Below are 15040 nucleotides of genomic sequence, written 5' to 3'. Positions count from 1 at the left end.
AGTGGGTGCTGGTGAAGCAAGGCAGAGGACGATTTAAAAGGCCTTGGAGGCCTGATGATACCCCACCTCTCCCTCTCTTCAAATCCCTCTTTCGAAGTCCACCTTTTCTGTAAAGACTTTGACTTTTTTTCCAAGTTCTTATTATCATCTACTGAAACTAAGCTTAAAGAGATGTAACTGAGCTAAACATACATTTTCCCATGACCTTCACCTGTTTCATGGCATCTGTTGCCTATCTTCGTATGCACTGATGGCAAAATACCCGAGAGAGCGCTTTCTGCCTTACCAACCTGCCTGGTCACTGAGGTCATCAGAGAGCATACTCCTAGTGGTTCCACAAGGACCTATAGACTGATTGAAGTTCACCCAGAGAGAAGCCTTCAGTGTGGTGGTTCCCTTTCTATGGAACTCCATGCCTTTGGAGGTCAGATGGGTGTGCCTGCTGAAAACTTCTTTATTTCAAGAAGCCTTCTGTCAGGGCCCCATTTCAGCAATGCAGTGGCTCTTGTAGGTTATAGCCAGGATTTGATTAGAAGTCGCTGGAAATAGTTTGGGCCTATTAGGCCGCTGGAGTGTCAGAATCTGTGTGAGCTCATCTCTGTCTATGTTCCCAGAGCAGAGCCAGGGGGAATCACCCAACTCCCTGGCCTCCTGCTGGTGTGGCCTTGGCAGGCAGGGAGGCTAGAAGCTGTCCGTGAGAATCTGACAGAGGTGGGGTGGGGTTTGCAGAAGGGTCACCCAGTTTGAAGCGTCACTGCTGGAAGGCTGAGCAGTGACACCCTGTTTAGACAGGGGCCTTGCTGAAAGGCTAAAGGCCCTTGTCTGTCAAGGGATCTGGAAGGGTGTCTTACAGTCCCACCTTCCCCTTTTAAGCTGATGCAAAGGTGAAGAGCCTTTGCTAGGAACATCTCGTCTTCATTGTCCGAAGCCTTCTCTGTTTGGATCCATCATCATCTGGGCTTTTAGAGGCAGTCTGCACATGGACTCTCCCTTAACTGGAACTTCGGATTGCTAAAATACTGTGAGGCTTTTCATAGACTTGAACTCTTGTTTGCTGTGGATTGTGTCTCTTTGTTTGTCGTCATCTCAGTGTACTGGCAGACTGAGTTTAATCTATGACTTTTGGACTTTGCCTGGACTCATACAGCAGTTGCCAATGCGGAAGCAGTGGCACGGAACTCTTTGTGTGTGTGGGTTTGCCCTTCCCTTGGTCTTGATAGGCCTCGACCACATAGCCTGGAGTTATCAACAAAAGATTCAAAGTTTGACTAACTCTCTGTGGGTGTGGTTTTGTTTAGGCCTTTCAAGAATTCACCCCTTGATTTCCTGAGGGATCATTCCAGGAATCTCATTCTAGGGATGTCAGAGAATTCCGCCACAGATTTCGGGAGGCCGAATGCACTGGCATTCGGCCTCCCGAAATCTGTGGCGGAACGGCCTGCCCCCCCCGCCCCCCCATGGATCCCCCCGGGACGAGATTTACCTGGGGCGGATGTTCCAGGCGGTGGCGGCTCCGGCGGCGGCGGCGGCTGCAGCGGCTGGTCACCTGGGTTGTTTTTTTTTACAAAGATGTGATAGGCTACGTAAAAACAAAACGTGTACGCAAATGGCGGCTACAGCCGCCGCCATTTGCATTCCTTATTTTTCGCCGTCTTAGTCTACATAAATATTTACGTAGGCTAAAACAGCGAATCAAAAAGGGATGCAAATAGCGCCCACTACGCTATTTGTGTTCCCCTTTATTTTTGCCGTAATAGACTACGTAAATATTTATGTAGACTAAGATGGCGAAAAATAAGGAATGCAAATGGCGGCGGCCGTAGCTGCCGCCATTTGCGTACGCGTTTGTTTTTTTACCCAGAGCCCTCCACGGCCAGAAATCCGGCTGCAGACAGCCCTGGCCTGGGCCTGGCTGACTGCTCCATGGAGCCGCCACAGAGTACAGCCGGCCGTCGAGGATTCCGGAGGGGAGGACTGGATTGCCTCCCCCCATCGAGGATTCCGGGGGGCGAGACGGAACGCCTCCCCCCCCACACCATGAACATAATCCGCGGAAAGGTAAGTGACTTTCGTACATCCCTATCTCATTCCTTGTCTGGGGTTTGGAACCCCATGTACAGATTTCCTGGGTTAGATACACCAGGAATCCTAAATCCCTTCCCTTGTGTTCAGATCTGTGGAGATGGCAATGGGGAAACTACATTGATGAGGATCTCACTCACAGTGGTAGTGTTTAGCTTTAGACTGTTCTGGAATTACATAGAGCCTATAGCTACTGACCATCAGCTATATGATTTCTGAAGATTGTAACCATTAAGCTTTTGCCATAAGATTTCCTGCAATAAAGAAATTTCACTGATTTAGGTGTCTGGTGTCAGTATGCCTGAGCATGTGTGCTGGGGGGATTGGGAAACCTGACACCTTCCTTGAGTCACCAGCCACGGTTTATCAAAATTCTGTTTCTTTAAAAAAAAAAAAAAAGTAATTATTTTAACATGGTTTTTATTGTTTTATCCTATTTTTTATCCGTTCACCACTCCAGAATGTGTCTAGATGTGGAACAGAATACAAGTGTTCTAAATAAATAAATATCTATATAAGAAAATGGTAGTGTAAAACTTATTACTGGAGATCTACCAGATCGATTTTGCTCATATTTTTTTTAGCTGAGCTTGAGCAGTGTAGACATGCAGAAAATTCTGAAACTTTGAAAAAGTGCAAAGCTTAAGCTTTCATAGCAAAACAGTATGCTTCCTGGCTTTGCACCAAACCATCTCCTATTGCTCTACATTCAGTGCCGTTTTATGTGCTGAGTGCCAAACAGCGCCTGATCTGACATCATGTGTTTTCAACCTGAAACTCAGAGAAATGCTAAATGATCTTTTTAAAAAGAATATGCCAAATAGCGCATCTGACATCACGTGTTTTCAACCTGAAACTCAGAGAAATGCTAAATGATATTCTTTAAAAGTTGCAAAGAATTTCCAAGAAAATATCCATCAATATAACAGTTCATTGGCTTTGGCATCTCAGAAAGTCACCCTCAGAGTCCCTCTTCCTGGAGGTGGACCTTATACCTTCAGCATCCGTGGATCTGTCTACAGTCATATCGGACCACTGAGACCAGAGCCAGGAACCATCCTGCAGTACTCTAAACTTTATGTAATTGACACCAGAGAGGCAGTTGCTCAAAGGATGAAGCACCCAGCAACCTGTGAATGCTTACTGGGTCTGATGGCTGAGCTTGACGTTGTCATTCGTGCGCATAATCCATACGCTCAAGTTTTCAAGACCATGGCTGAAGTTTTGAATGGGGAACAAGCAAAGGCAGCATGAGAAAAGTAATTGTATTATAAGTATCGGAATGTTCTTCGCTCAAACGGACAAAGATCCCAGAAGGTACAATGATCCTACTGGAGAAAACATTGCTACTATATTCGTCGGAGGACATGGTGAGCCTCCAGTGAACATCGACTTCCCCATCCATGCTAAAGACAGCCTCTTCAAACCATTCTGCATCTCAGCACAAGGATGGATCCAATGGTTTACCCATTGCTCTTCCCAAATTGAGAGGAAGGCTGGTGTCGTGTCCTGCACTTTATCATGCAGCTGACCAGACAACTGCACAACAAAACAGCATAAGAATGCTGCAATATTATGCCTGCCACATCATGTCAAGACCTGGCTTCAGCGCCATCCACAGCTGTGGAAAGCTGTTTCAAAAACAGCTTGTGTGTGTTTAAAGGGCTTATAAAAAGGGGTGTGTGGGTGAAGGTCATTGAACCTTTCCCCACCTTTCCTCCCCATGATCCATTGACACAGGCAAACTTTGATACTGGAAATGAGTGATGCTGGGAGAAAAGTGCCTGGGCAGATGAACTGTGGGGCGATATGGTGGGGAAAAGTTGATCTCCTTTGATACACACACCTTTATACATGAAGGGCCAAAAACATGAATGTCAGGGTGGAAACTGAGCCGATAGAACCCCAGAGCAGTTGTGATTCTGAGGAGGATCAGCAATCCATGGGAGAGGAGCCAGCTCATCCCTCACAGGCACAGCAGCTGGCAGAGATTCCTCCTCCCATGGACCCAAGGGAAAGAGGGAGGATCTCTCCCTAGCCCATAAGTTCAGGGTCTTCAAGTGACTCTCCTTCAAATGGGGATCAACTGCCTACTTGGCGCATAGGCCACTCTGCGGTTCCTTGCTTAGTCGCTGTTGATTAGCATCTGAAAGAGTCATTAAGTTGTAAAAGGATTAAAGCCTTGAAAAGAATCCTTTCATCTGTGTCTTGAGTTGGCTATTAGAGTCTACTGAAAGAGGCCACTAGGGCGCCTCCTGACAACTAATAAGAAAAGACAGTGTTAACTGCCATGGTTAGCATGGCTAGACTAGAGCCTTGCTGTCCGCACTTACTTGGGAGTGTAATACGTCGTATTGAAGTATACAGAACTGAATTCTGAGTGAACATACCTAGGACTGAGAAGCCAGAGGTTTAGGAAAGTACTTGACAGAAAGTGAAAACAACCAGCAAGGAACCAAAGAGAACCCCAAAAGTACATTGGGTCCTTTCCCCACTGATTTCACTTGACTACTCAGGTGTCTTTAATACATTAGGACAACAGTGTGAGAGCTGCTTCTCCACAGCTTCATCCCACAATGCCACCATAAGGTTTAAATACCTGGCATAATCAGAGCAGGGCCAGTTGCCATGGCCCTTCCCACACAAACATTCTCCAGTCAAGATGAAGGATGAACTAAGAGTGGGAAGGAGGATGAGCAGGGTCACTTCCCTGGTGCCGGCCCTTTAAGGATGACAGCATGGAACCACAGATCCTACACTGCTGTTGTTAGAGAAGCTTCTGCAGTTCTCCTGATCCAGATTTCTCCCCAGATTTGGAGTTCCGGATTTCCTGATCTTGATTCTGAAGAGGAACTGATGCCTTAGAAATCCTTAATAGTACCTTCTTCTTGGGGAGCATCCGGTCAGAGCCATGTTGTCCTGGCAGTGACTTGCGGAGCTCCGCAGGTTGCTTTTCTCAAACAGCTCTGAAAAGGTTGAGAAACCTTTTTTATCTTCCCCTGAAATTAAAAGGGGAAGCTTACAGTACCATCCAGATGAAATCCTGGAAGAACAGCTGCTTCTGTGGGGAAACAGAGGGGCTGGAATCTAAGGTTAGTCGCCGGAGTATCATCTACTGAACGCTGTTTGAAACTCCTAAGCAATTAGGAGACATAAGGACAGATGGCGCCAAATAGTATTTTTGAATTTAAACTATCAGCAGTATCTGAGGACTTGTAATTAAATCTGCTTAAGTGTTTGTTTGTTTGTTTTGTTTCTGCAATTATACTGGCTTGTTGTGCTTTTGAAAGTGGAGGATGACAGTACCAAAGGAAAAAAAGAAAGGCTTGAGAACGCCACCTACCCCCCCCCCCAATTGCTCCCCAATTGCTGGAATTGCTCTCCAGAAATTACCATTTCCAATTTGAAAGGTATACATAAATGCACCAAGGCAGGACGTTCACTGTATTTTAAGGTTGCCAGCTTGTTGGCAAAGGTATATATGTCAAGACAGCTTTTAGTGTGTGTGTGTGTGTGTGTGTGTGTGTGTGTGTGTGTGGGCAGGCAGAATAGAATTGAACACATTGAGAATTGTGCCACCAACCTTTTCTAGCAGTTCCATGACAGGTGAAATCCTAATATGCTGTGGGTTCTTCTTGAAAAAAGTCCAGAAGTGCACTTTTTTTTCCAGACAGAACCCACATTAGTACAGGGTTTGCACACACGCCTCCAGGAAATACTGTCATGATACCTCCAGAGAATTAAAGAACTCCCCACTACAGGGAAATCACTGTGACAAAGATTTTAGCAAATTACGAAGAGGGATTTTAGGTATAAAGATAAAAGAATTCTGAAAGCTAAATTATGGAACTCCCTGCTAAAAGGAAATAATTGTGGCAAAACTATGTGTACGTTTTTGATACCAGTACTTCATATATACCTTTGCCAACAAGCTGGCAACCTTAAAATACAGTGAACGTCCTGCCTTGGTGCATTTCTGTATACATTTCAAATTGGGAATGGTAATTTCTGGGGAGCAATTCTAATCAAGAGATCTCTTCTTTGACGTTTACTGTCCCTGCCTGGGAAGTACAAACCACTTTCCCAGCAGGAAAGACACCTGGATTGCTCAGTTGCCAAGAGAGGAGGAGGAACTCCGATGGCTTGCATAGTCCTCGCCATAGCCGAAAGGAGAGAGCTGCTAGGGCAGAGCTGTGCAGCCCAGACAGGGCTGAGATGGGAGGCCTTAAGCCAGGGGTGGGCCACTTGTGGCCCCCTGGATGTTTTGGCTTACAACTCCCATCAGCCCTAGCCAGCACAGCCAATGGTGAGGGGTGAGGGGTGCAAAAGTAGCAGACGTCACTCTTCATCTAGACAGGCTGTCAGATGGTGCTGGGGAGGAGTTGGCAGACGTGCTGCACATGGGGAAATGCACTGATGTGGTCCTGGGCACTACTTTTAGGTTGCTAAGCAGGACGTTGACGTCCAGGACCTCCAAGGGAGTGTTCTCTGAAATGCTTCCCATTCCACACACAGGGCCAGGCAGAGCTGAGGAGTCTCAGTGCGTGGGTGTCTGGAGGAGGGGTTTGGATTTCTCAGCCACTGGGGACCATTTGGAACAAGCTGGGCCTGTGCAAAAGAGAGAGGCTCCGCTTGAACCAGAATGGAACCAAACTACTGACAATATCAACCATGTGGCAGAACAGCTTTCAAACTAACTCCTGGGGGAAAGCTGACAGGAGCAGTGGAGGATCTAATTCAGGGTGAATCATCACTAGGGGATGAGGTTGAAAATGTCATTCCTACTACTTATACAACACACACGATGATTAAAACGCCGTGAATCACACATTCCAAGCAAAAAGTTCGAAGTTGCTGGACTTGGGGCTGATTGATAATGCCCATTTATTACTGAGTGCAATATCTCAATGACTTGGACATGAGATTGCAGATGAAGGCAGAAAATAAGAGGTGAGGCACCAGCGGTTTGTGAACTAAGGTCCTGGAGGCAGCTGGCTTGAACATGATTAGGACAAGCCGGACCCTGCCCAATGAAAGAGGTGAGCCTCACCCTTCAGTGGAGTTGAAGGGCCTTCCTGAGTCATCCCCTCCTGATGCCCCACAGCTCTGGGCAGGTGAGCCCCACAGGTAACCCTTAATATGACCATGGGTCCCACAGCTCTGAGGTGCAAGTCTCAGGAATCGCCAGCCACCATACAGTTGTCTGAGGTTGCTCACCAAGCATCCTGACCTAATAACTCCCACACACATCCTTGCCAAGTGTGACCACTTCCCTTGTTTCCCAGCCCCACCTTTCTGCTTCCCTGTCCCTGAGTATTCAGTGTGGACTAGGCGAAAGCTGTCTGCCAGGCCAGTGTGTGAGAAGGCCTGGGACACTGCAGATCACATACCCATGACAGAACTTTCCTGTCATGTTTGAACCATCTGCCATAGGGAAGCCATCAAAAATAGCCTCCCTGGGCCTGTGGTGACTTCTCCCCCACCCCACTATTTCTAATTAATTAACATGAATTCTGGAATTGGACAATGATGTGCACCTTGCTGCACTTTCAGTTCCTTCAGTTCACTTGCATTGTCACATGTATTTTTTTTATTGAAAACATTTCTTAGCTGCTTTCTCCACATGCTTACGGTGATAGTTTAAAACAAAAACTATGTTGAAATCAGCCAAAAGGATGGAAAAGAGAGCCAGCCAAAGAACCTTAACCAGCCCCCTTGAAGGCCAGACAGAAGAGATGCCTTTTGTACCCCGTCTGAAAGGCCACAAAGGAGGACGAATTGTACATCCCGGGAGAGTTCATCCCATATGTTCAGGGCAAGTGACAGGGGCCCTGCGTCTCCCCATTTCAGTTCTCACCTCATGTGCAGTAAGAACTCAAAGCAGGGCCTGGGAAGATGGCAAGTGCTGGCGTGGAGGGCAGTTCCAAGAATGGCAGTCTCTAAGGCACGTGGGGCCCAGGGGAACTGATTTTAAAGACTTGCACCAGTGCCTCTCATTCAGCTTAGTCTTAGAAGCATCCTGGCAGCCTGTGCAGATCCTACTGCCCTTCCCCAGTATTCCTGATATATATGTGCCCAACGGTAAAACACTGCCCGAACTATAGGTACCGATGTGTCTGTATGCATGACTGCATCTACATTCTTCTTGTGCCGTGTTCTGCTGATGCAGAAATGTTCTCCTGCACATGGGTGAAACACCACGTAAAAAAGAATCTTTCATAGACAGGTGTTGCAATCTCATCCGTGTTCCTTTTATCTTTTGCATTGTTTTATCAATGCAAAGAAATGCAAACGCAACGCACAGCTCTTTGTACAAAGCTTGGGAATTAAAAGAAGGAACTATCTTTTTTTTTAATCTATTTTTATTCTATTTTTATAAATGAAATAAACAATACCAACAACATAATCAGAATCTTCAGTTTCCAACATTACAGTATTCTGAGGGGGGGGGGAAAGGGAGGATAGCAAAAGAAGGGGGGGAAGGATTATATTAAACTTCAATAAGAACAAACCAAATATCCAAATATCAATCCAATTGCAGATTATACCTATACAACACTTTTCCAAACATTGAAGGTATTATTAAATCTTCAATCCGCTATACCACAAACGGTGAACCTTATCTTTCAGTGTCATAACCTCAGTCTTATAGCAACGGTACGGGAGCAAACAATCCATTTTCATTGGCCATATATTACCATTCAATTAACACGTATTAATAAACATTAAAGGTTTAGCCAGCAAGGAATAGTAATAATCATAATCCCATAATGATATTAATAATAATAATAATAATAGTAAGAAAAAGAAAAAGAAGAAATTTAAGAAAAAGATAAAAAACAAAAAACAAAAGCAAACCATTTGTATATTTTAAGTAATATATCTAAAAATATATCTATATGTGTACACACACATATACACACAAACAGGCATTTTATTACAATGTAACATAAAAAAGGAGAAAGAAAACAGAAATATGCAAACATTTACTCTGGCATACTGCCTAGACATCTTATCAACTATAACCCAAGCAGCACTTCAGAAGAATAGTAAAGATGGCTAAATTCCATCTCCAGAGGCTGAGAGAATTGATTCCCTTGTTTTAATTTTAATACCAATTAGGAATGACTCTGCAGCATCAGGATTTAAATACCTTTTCATCTAGCCTTCAGAAAGAATGCAAAATATAGCCAGATATTTAATATGATATTGCAGGTTAATTTGCTTTGCCAGACTTCTCGCCTTGGTGAATTGCCTTCTTCTGTCAGCAATTTCTTTAGTATGATCAGGAAAGAGCATAATCTTGTCATTTGTTGGTCCCCACCAAAGCTCACCTTATTCTCTTGCCAGTCGCATAAGATAATTTTTTGTAGAGACTCATGAAAATTGAACAATAACAGTCCCAAAAGTCCCTTTAGTGCCATGTATGGAACCAGGAACATGATATGCATGCTCAATATCAAGTAGAAAATCAGATGGTAAAGCCAATAGCTCATGCAAAAATTTATCCATAAATTCAGCCAAACCTATATCAGTAGCCACATCTTTAATACCAAGGATACGTAGATTCGCTCTGCGTGTGAAGGCCTCCAGTTGAGAAATTCGAGCAGACAAAATATTATGAGAAGCTTCCATGGCAGTTTCATGAGCAGTAACCCAATCTTTGAGAGCATTAACTTTCAATTCCATCTTTTGAAAAGAGATATTAATTAAATCCACAGCCCTCTGAAGAGCAATGATTGAGTCCTGAATTGTTTCAAGTTTCACTGACTGCTCTGTTAGCTGAGAAGACATAGTTTTTATCAAAGCAAGCAACTCCTCTTCATCTCCACCTTTTCTTGATCTCTTCTGCTTCTGTTAGGTCCTTGCCATCTTTGTTTTTGATCATTCCCATTTTTGCCTGGAATTTACCTCCGATGTTTCTAATTTTCTGGAAGAGGTCTCTTGTCCTTCCTATTCTATTATCTTCTTCCACTTCCACACATTGCTTGTTTAAAAATAATTCCTTATCTCTTCTGACTAACCTCTGGAATTTTGCATTTAATTGGGCATATCTCCCCCTATCACTGTTGCCTTTTGCTTTCCTTCTTGCTTGGGCTGCTTCCAGTGTCTCTGCAGACAGCCATCTTGCCTTCTTGGTTTTCTTTTTCTTTGGGACGTTTTTTGTTGCCGCCTCCTGAACAATGTTGCGAACTTCTGTCCATAGTTCTTCCAGGACCCTATCTACTAAATCTAGTCCCTTAAATCTATTCTTCACCTCCACTGCATATTCATTAGGAATATTAGTGAGCTCATATCTAACTGATCTGTGGGTCTTCCTTATTCTCTTTAGTCTGATACGATCCCTGGGGAAGGTAATGGCAACCCACCCCAGTATTCTTGCCGTGAAAACTATATGGATCAGTACAACCAGAGTTATGTTGGTATACCATCGGAAGATGGGACTCCCAGGTCAGAAGATGGTCAAAATGCTACTGGGGAGGAACAGAGGATAAGTTCAAATAGCCCCAGATGTGATGATGCAGCTAGCTCAAAGCCAAAAGGATGGCTAGCGGCCGATGGTGCTGGTGGTGAACGACAAATCCGATGTTCTAAAGATCAACACACCATAGGAACCTGGAATGTAAGATCTATGAGCCAGGGCAAATTGGATGTGGTTATTGGGGAGATGTCAAGATTAAATATAGACATTTTGGGTGTCAGTGAACTGAAATGGACTGGAATGGGCCACTTCACATCAGATGACCACCAGATCTACTACTGTGGACAGGACCGCAGAAGAAATGGAGTAGCCTTCATAATTAATAATAAAGTGGCTAAAGCAGTGCTTGGATACAATCCAAAAAATGACAGAATGATCTCAATTCGAAGTCAGGGTAAGCCATTTAACATCACAGTGATCCAAATATACACCCCAACCAGAGATGCTGAAGAAGCAGAAGTAGATCAGTTCTATGAGGATCTGCAGCACCTACTGGATAATACGCCAAAAAGAGATGTTATTTTCATTACAGGAGACTAGAATGCTAAGGTGGGTAGTCAAACAACACCTGGAATTACAGGCAAGCATGGTCTGGGAGAACAAAATGAAGCGGGACACAGGCTGATAGAATTTTATCAAGACAACTCACTGTGCATAACAAACACTCGCTTCCAACAACCTAAAAGATGACTTTATACATGGACTTCACCAGATGGTCGACACCAAAATCAGATTGACTACATCCTTTGTAGCCAAAGGTGGTGGACATCTATACAGTCTGTAAAAACAAGACCTGGAGCTGACTGTAGTAATATTAAATAGCTAAAAACAATTTCAAAAGAACACTAGACATGTTCATACAACAGGCATAGATCCCCCATCATATGCCATTAAATGCCTGGGAATACAGGACAGTCTTAATCTGGTGCTGAAAAGATGACAGTGTTGGTGCCAGGCGGGCCTCAGTGGAGGACTCATTCCACAACCAGGGGGCTGTAGCAGCCATATCGGGGGTCAGACTAAGTAGCCTCATGCAGTCTCATGCTTCATGTTCTTGCTGAGCTCTTTCTCCCTTGAATATATTGTTGTAAGCTGACAAGACACAGGAATTCCTTATCTTGTCAAAGGTCATACAATTGTATATCTTGTTCTCTGCTGTTCTCTTCTGTTCTCTCCTTATCATGGCTACCCTATAACCCAGTTCTTGTATTATAAACAATAGTGCTAAGAGAAGAAATGTTGAGGATTGCAACCCCATGCGGGAGGGGGAGGAGGAGCCGTTTCATATGTGTCACAATGTCTATAAAACCAATGTGCTAATGTAAATCGGGGCTTCTGGCTCTTTGGAAACGATTCCAGCCTTAAGCCCGCGCGTTAAATAAAGAATCTCTTTTTCCTTCACTCCGTGGTCTCTCTGACTCTGGGTTCTGCAACATAAATGGTGCCGTGACTCGGATGTGGCAGGCTCTGAGCCAGACAGGTGGCAGTTGCCTGCTCTTGATCGCCGCACCGGGAAGACGAGCTCGGCGCATGCCTCCCTTTCTTGGCGCCACCGACCTTTTTGTCGAGTGAATGGGAGAAAGCCTGCACCGGGATCGCCCAAACGGCAGCGAGCAGCAAGAGAACCTTGGGAAGCGGAGGAAGGAACTTGAGCCCTGCCTGTATCGCAGCTGCAATTGAGTTGAAACCCACATTGGAAGCCTTCAGGAGAAAGGCAAGTATATGGGAAAAAGAGGGCCCCGCCTTATGAAGAAGGTCAGTGTTGGTGGTATACGTATACAAAAGAACCTACTCCTTGAGGGTAGAAGGGGGGCCTGATCACACCCCCGAGTGGGCGCCAGTACCTAGCACGCCAGTACTCAGTAGGAAGCTGGGGAAGCCGTTTTCCGCTCTGGTAAAAAGTGGGAAAAGTGGGTGGCAGGGACATATGGATGTAGTGGAGAGATTGATGATTGTGTGAGTGGCTACTGCGGTTTCTGACGCATACCGTTGACCGTCCGGGTGCCCAGGCCAGTAGCAAAGTGCGTGGTGTGAAAAATCCTCTTGTGTCGGCCAGTGAGACCCCTTACTCACTGACCAATTCCCATTCCCTAATTGTGTCTGTCTTCAATTTAGGAGGGAGGCTATGGGTGGTGGGGGAAGCAAACCTTGCACCCCCTTGAGATGTATGTCAAACAAAGAAGGAAAAAGGTTTTTTTTTAAAAAGATTCAGAATAGAAAGAGAAAACAGCAAAAAGCTCAAGGTCGAGCTGAGAGGAAAAAAAAACAAGATCTGAGGCTGTTAATTAGAAAAATGTTGCAGGACAGTCTGGCTTTTAACAAAGCGTGGGAGCGTGAGAGTGTAAGGCCGAAGAAGTAGCTGTTAGCCTAGCGCGCCGAGAGAGGGGGGGCAGGAAAATTGCCCACAACGTTCTGAGTTGTGCAACATCATCACCTCGCCTAATTGAGATGAAATCCCTAAGAAATGGAAACTGAAAATGAAGACCCAGAAAATGAAGGCAAAATAGAAAATAAAGGTGAAGAATCAGCCCCCAGAGCACAGGCTAGACCCCTCTTCGAGTGAAAAGTGTGCCATAAGACTGTCCCAAAGCAGAATGAAGCGGAAAGACCATGTTGAAGATCTCTGTCAAGGTAACCGTGTTTAGCTTTGAACTGTGTTAGAATTGCATAGAGCCTGTAGCTACTGACCATCGGCTATATGATTTCTGAAGAGCGTAACCATTAAGCTTTTGCCGTGGGATTCCCTGCAATGAAGAAATCTCACTGATTTGAGTATCCAGTGTTACACTGCCTAAGTGTGTGTGCTAAAGAGACCGAGAAACCAGACAGCATGTTCCTGGCCAAGCCAAAATCACGCTACTGCCATGCTCCTGAAAGCTGCAATAAACTGTGTAAGCTGAAAGACCCAACCTGATTGAGAAGAAAATATTGGAGCAACTGTCTTAAAAAACAATGAGATCTGTGTAGCTGGCTGGCTGACGCTGTCAGTGATGTTACAACTTTAAATTAAGACTGTTTTCCTGTTTGAGACCCCAGCGAAGAAAGCTAACCCGAGTTATTTGTTGCCCGTGCCAAAGCAAGAATTTGGTGGCCCTGTACCTCATCGTGTCCTGTTTTGAGCTTGGGATTTACAAATACAAACAAACTGAGAAGCTTGCCTTTGAAGTCCTGCAAATCACCCCACCGCCTCCCCGAAGATTAATGGCTGCCTGAAAAATGCAAGTATAAAGCGATGCCCATCACCCCCCAGCGTCCTGAGTTTCGGCACTCAGTGTTTCAGTGCTTTCGTGTACCAGGTTAGAAGAGAAAAAAAAAGAGTAAGTTTTTAAAATGTCTGTGAGAGAACCTGACAGAAGTAAAATAAAATTTACAGAGGAGTTGCCCAAGTTAAAGCATCATGGCTAGAGAGCTGAGCTGTGCCGCTCTGTTTAAACAGAAGCCTTGCTAAAAAGTTAAAGGCCCTTGTCTGTCAGAAGGGGTGTAGGGCCACACTTCCCCTTTTTAAACTGATGCAAAAGTAGAGAGCCTTTGCTGGAAACATCACATCTTCATTGCCCAGAGCCGTCTCTGTTTGCTTCCATCAATGTCTGGGCTTTTTAGAGACACTCTGCACATGAACTAAAATTTTAAATTGTCAAAGACTTGCCATGGACAGTGCTGTGAAGCTTTTGATAAACTTGAACTCTCATCGCTGTGGACCGTGTGTCTGTGTTTGTAGTCAGCTCAGTGTACAGCAGGCTGAGTTTGATCTGTGACTTTTAGATTTCCTTCTGCCAGAACTCATGCAGCATAGAGTTGCCGATGCAAAAATGGTGACCTAGAACTCTGCGTGTGTGGGTATGCCCGTCCCTTGATTTTAATGAGCCCTGAGCTTTCAGCCAGAAGACCAGTATGATTGCTGGATCTGCTCCATCATGCCTTACCATGCAAGAAGTGTTTTCCATTCATTGTGTTAAATTGCAGAAAAAGTTTGTTGTATATATTTTATGATTTCTTAGATATCATAAAGTATATGTGATATTTGCAGATTAGTGTTAGTTGCAACTCCAAATGATACTAAGTGTGGTTCCCAATGGATGACAAGGAAAGAAAGACAAAAGCAAGTAGAAAAGAAGGAATAGAGAAAGTAGAAGACAGATAGAGAAGAGAGAAAAAGAAAAGGCAAAAGGCAAAGAAAAAACATTTGTAAAAAAGAAGCGTGGCCATAGTTGCCCCCAGGGTAAATTAAAAGCAGCTGATTGTGCCTGGAGCTTATTACCTGGGGTAAAGTAGCCACAATAATGTAATAGTTCTTTAAAATGAAGAAAATGTAACTAGAAGGAGAAGAAGAGCCTATCCCAAATGTGTGTCAGTGGGACTAGTGTAAGGCAGAAAAGTTTAAGTAAGTTTAACTTGAAAAAGACAAATAAAGAGACAAGGCTGGTGCATGGAGCAGAAAGTTTTATATAAAAAGTTTGAAACATGATCTGCAATACA

At 44.5% G+C, this 15040-nt stretch overlaps 1 protein-coding gene across 1 annotated transcript in view; it reads right to left on the bottom strand.

The window, feature by feature from the left end:
* The window catches only part of LOC146357895 (NACHT, LRR and PYD domains-containing protein 12-like), an 81904-nt gene extending 80808 nt beyond the window's left edge, over window positions 1-1096 (bottom strand). The window contains exon 1 of the mRNA XM_084824354.1: window positions 291-1096. The gene's annotated coding sequence lies outside the window, so the exon portion shown is untranslated. The remainder of the gene's footprint in view (window positions 1-290) is intronic.
* Between the last annotated feature and the right edge of the window lie 13944 nt (window positions 1097-15040).

The sequence above is a fragment of the Heloderma suspectum genome, chromosome 1 (genome assembly GCF_057233095.1).
Source record: "Heloderma suspectum isolate Gila_16-S chromosome 1, 16-S_ref, whole genome shotgun sequence".
In the NCBI taxonomy this organism is placed as follows: Eukaryota; Metazoa; Chordata; class Lepidosauria; order Squamata; family Helodermatidae; genus Heloderma; species Heloderma suspectum.
This window is presented reverse-complemented; position numbering and strand designations above follow the sequence as displayed.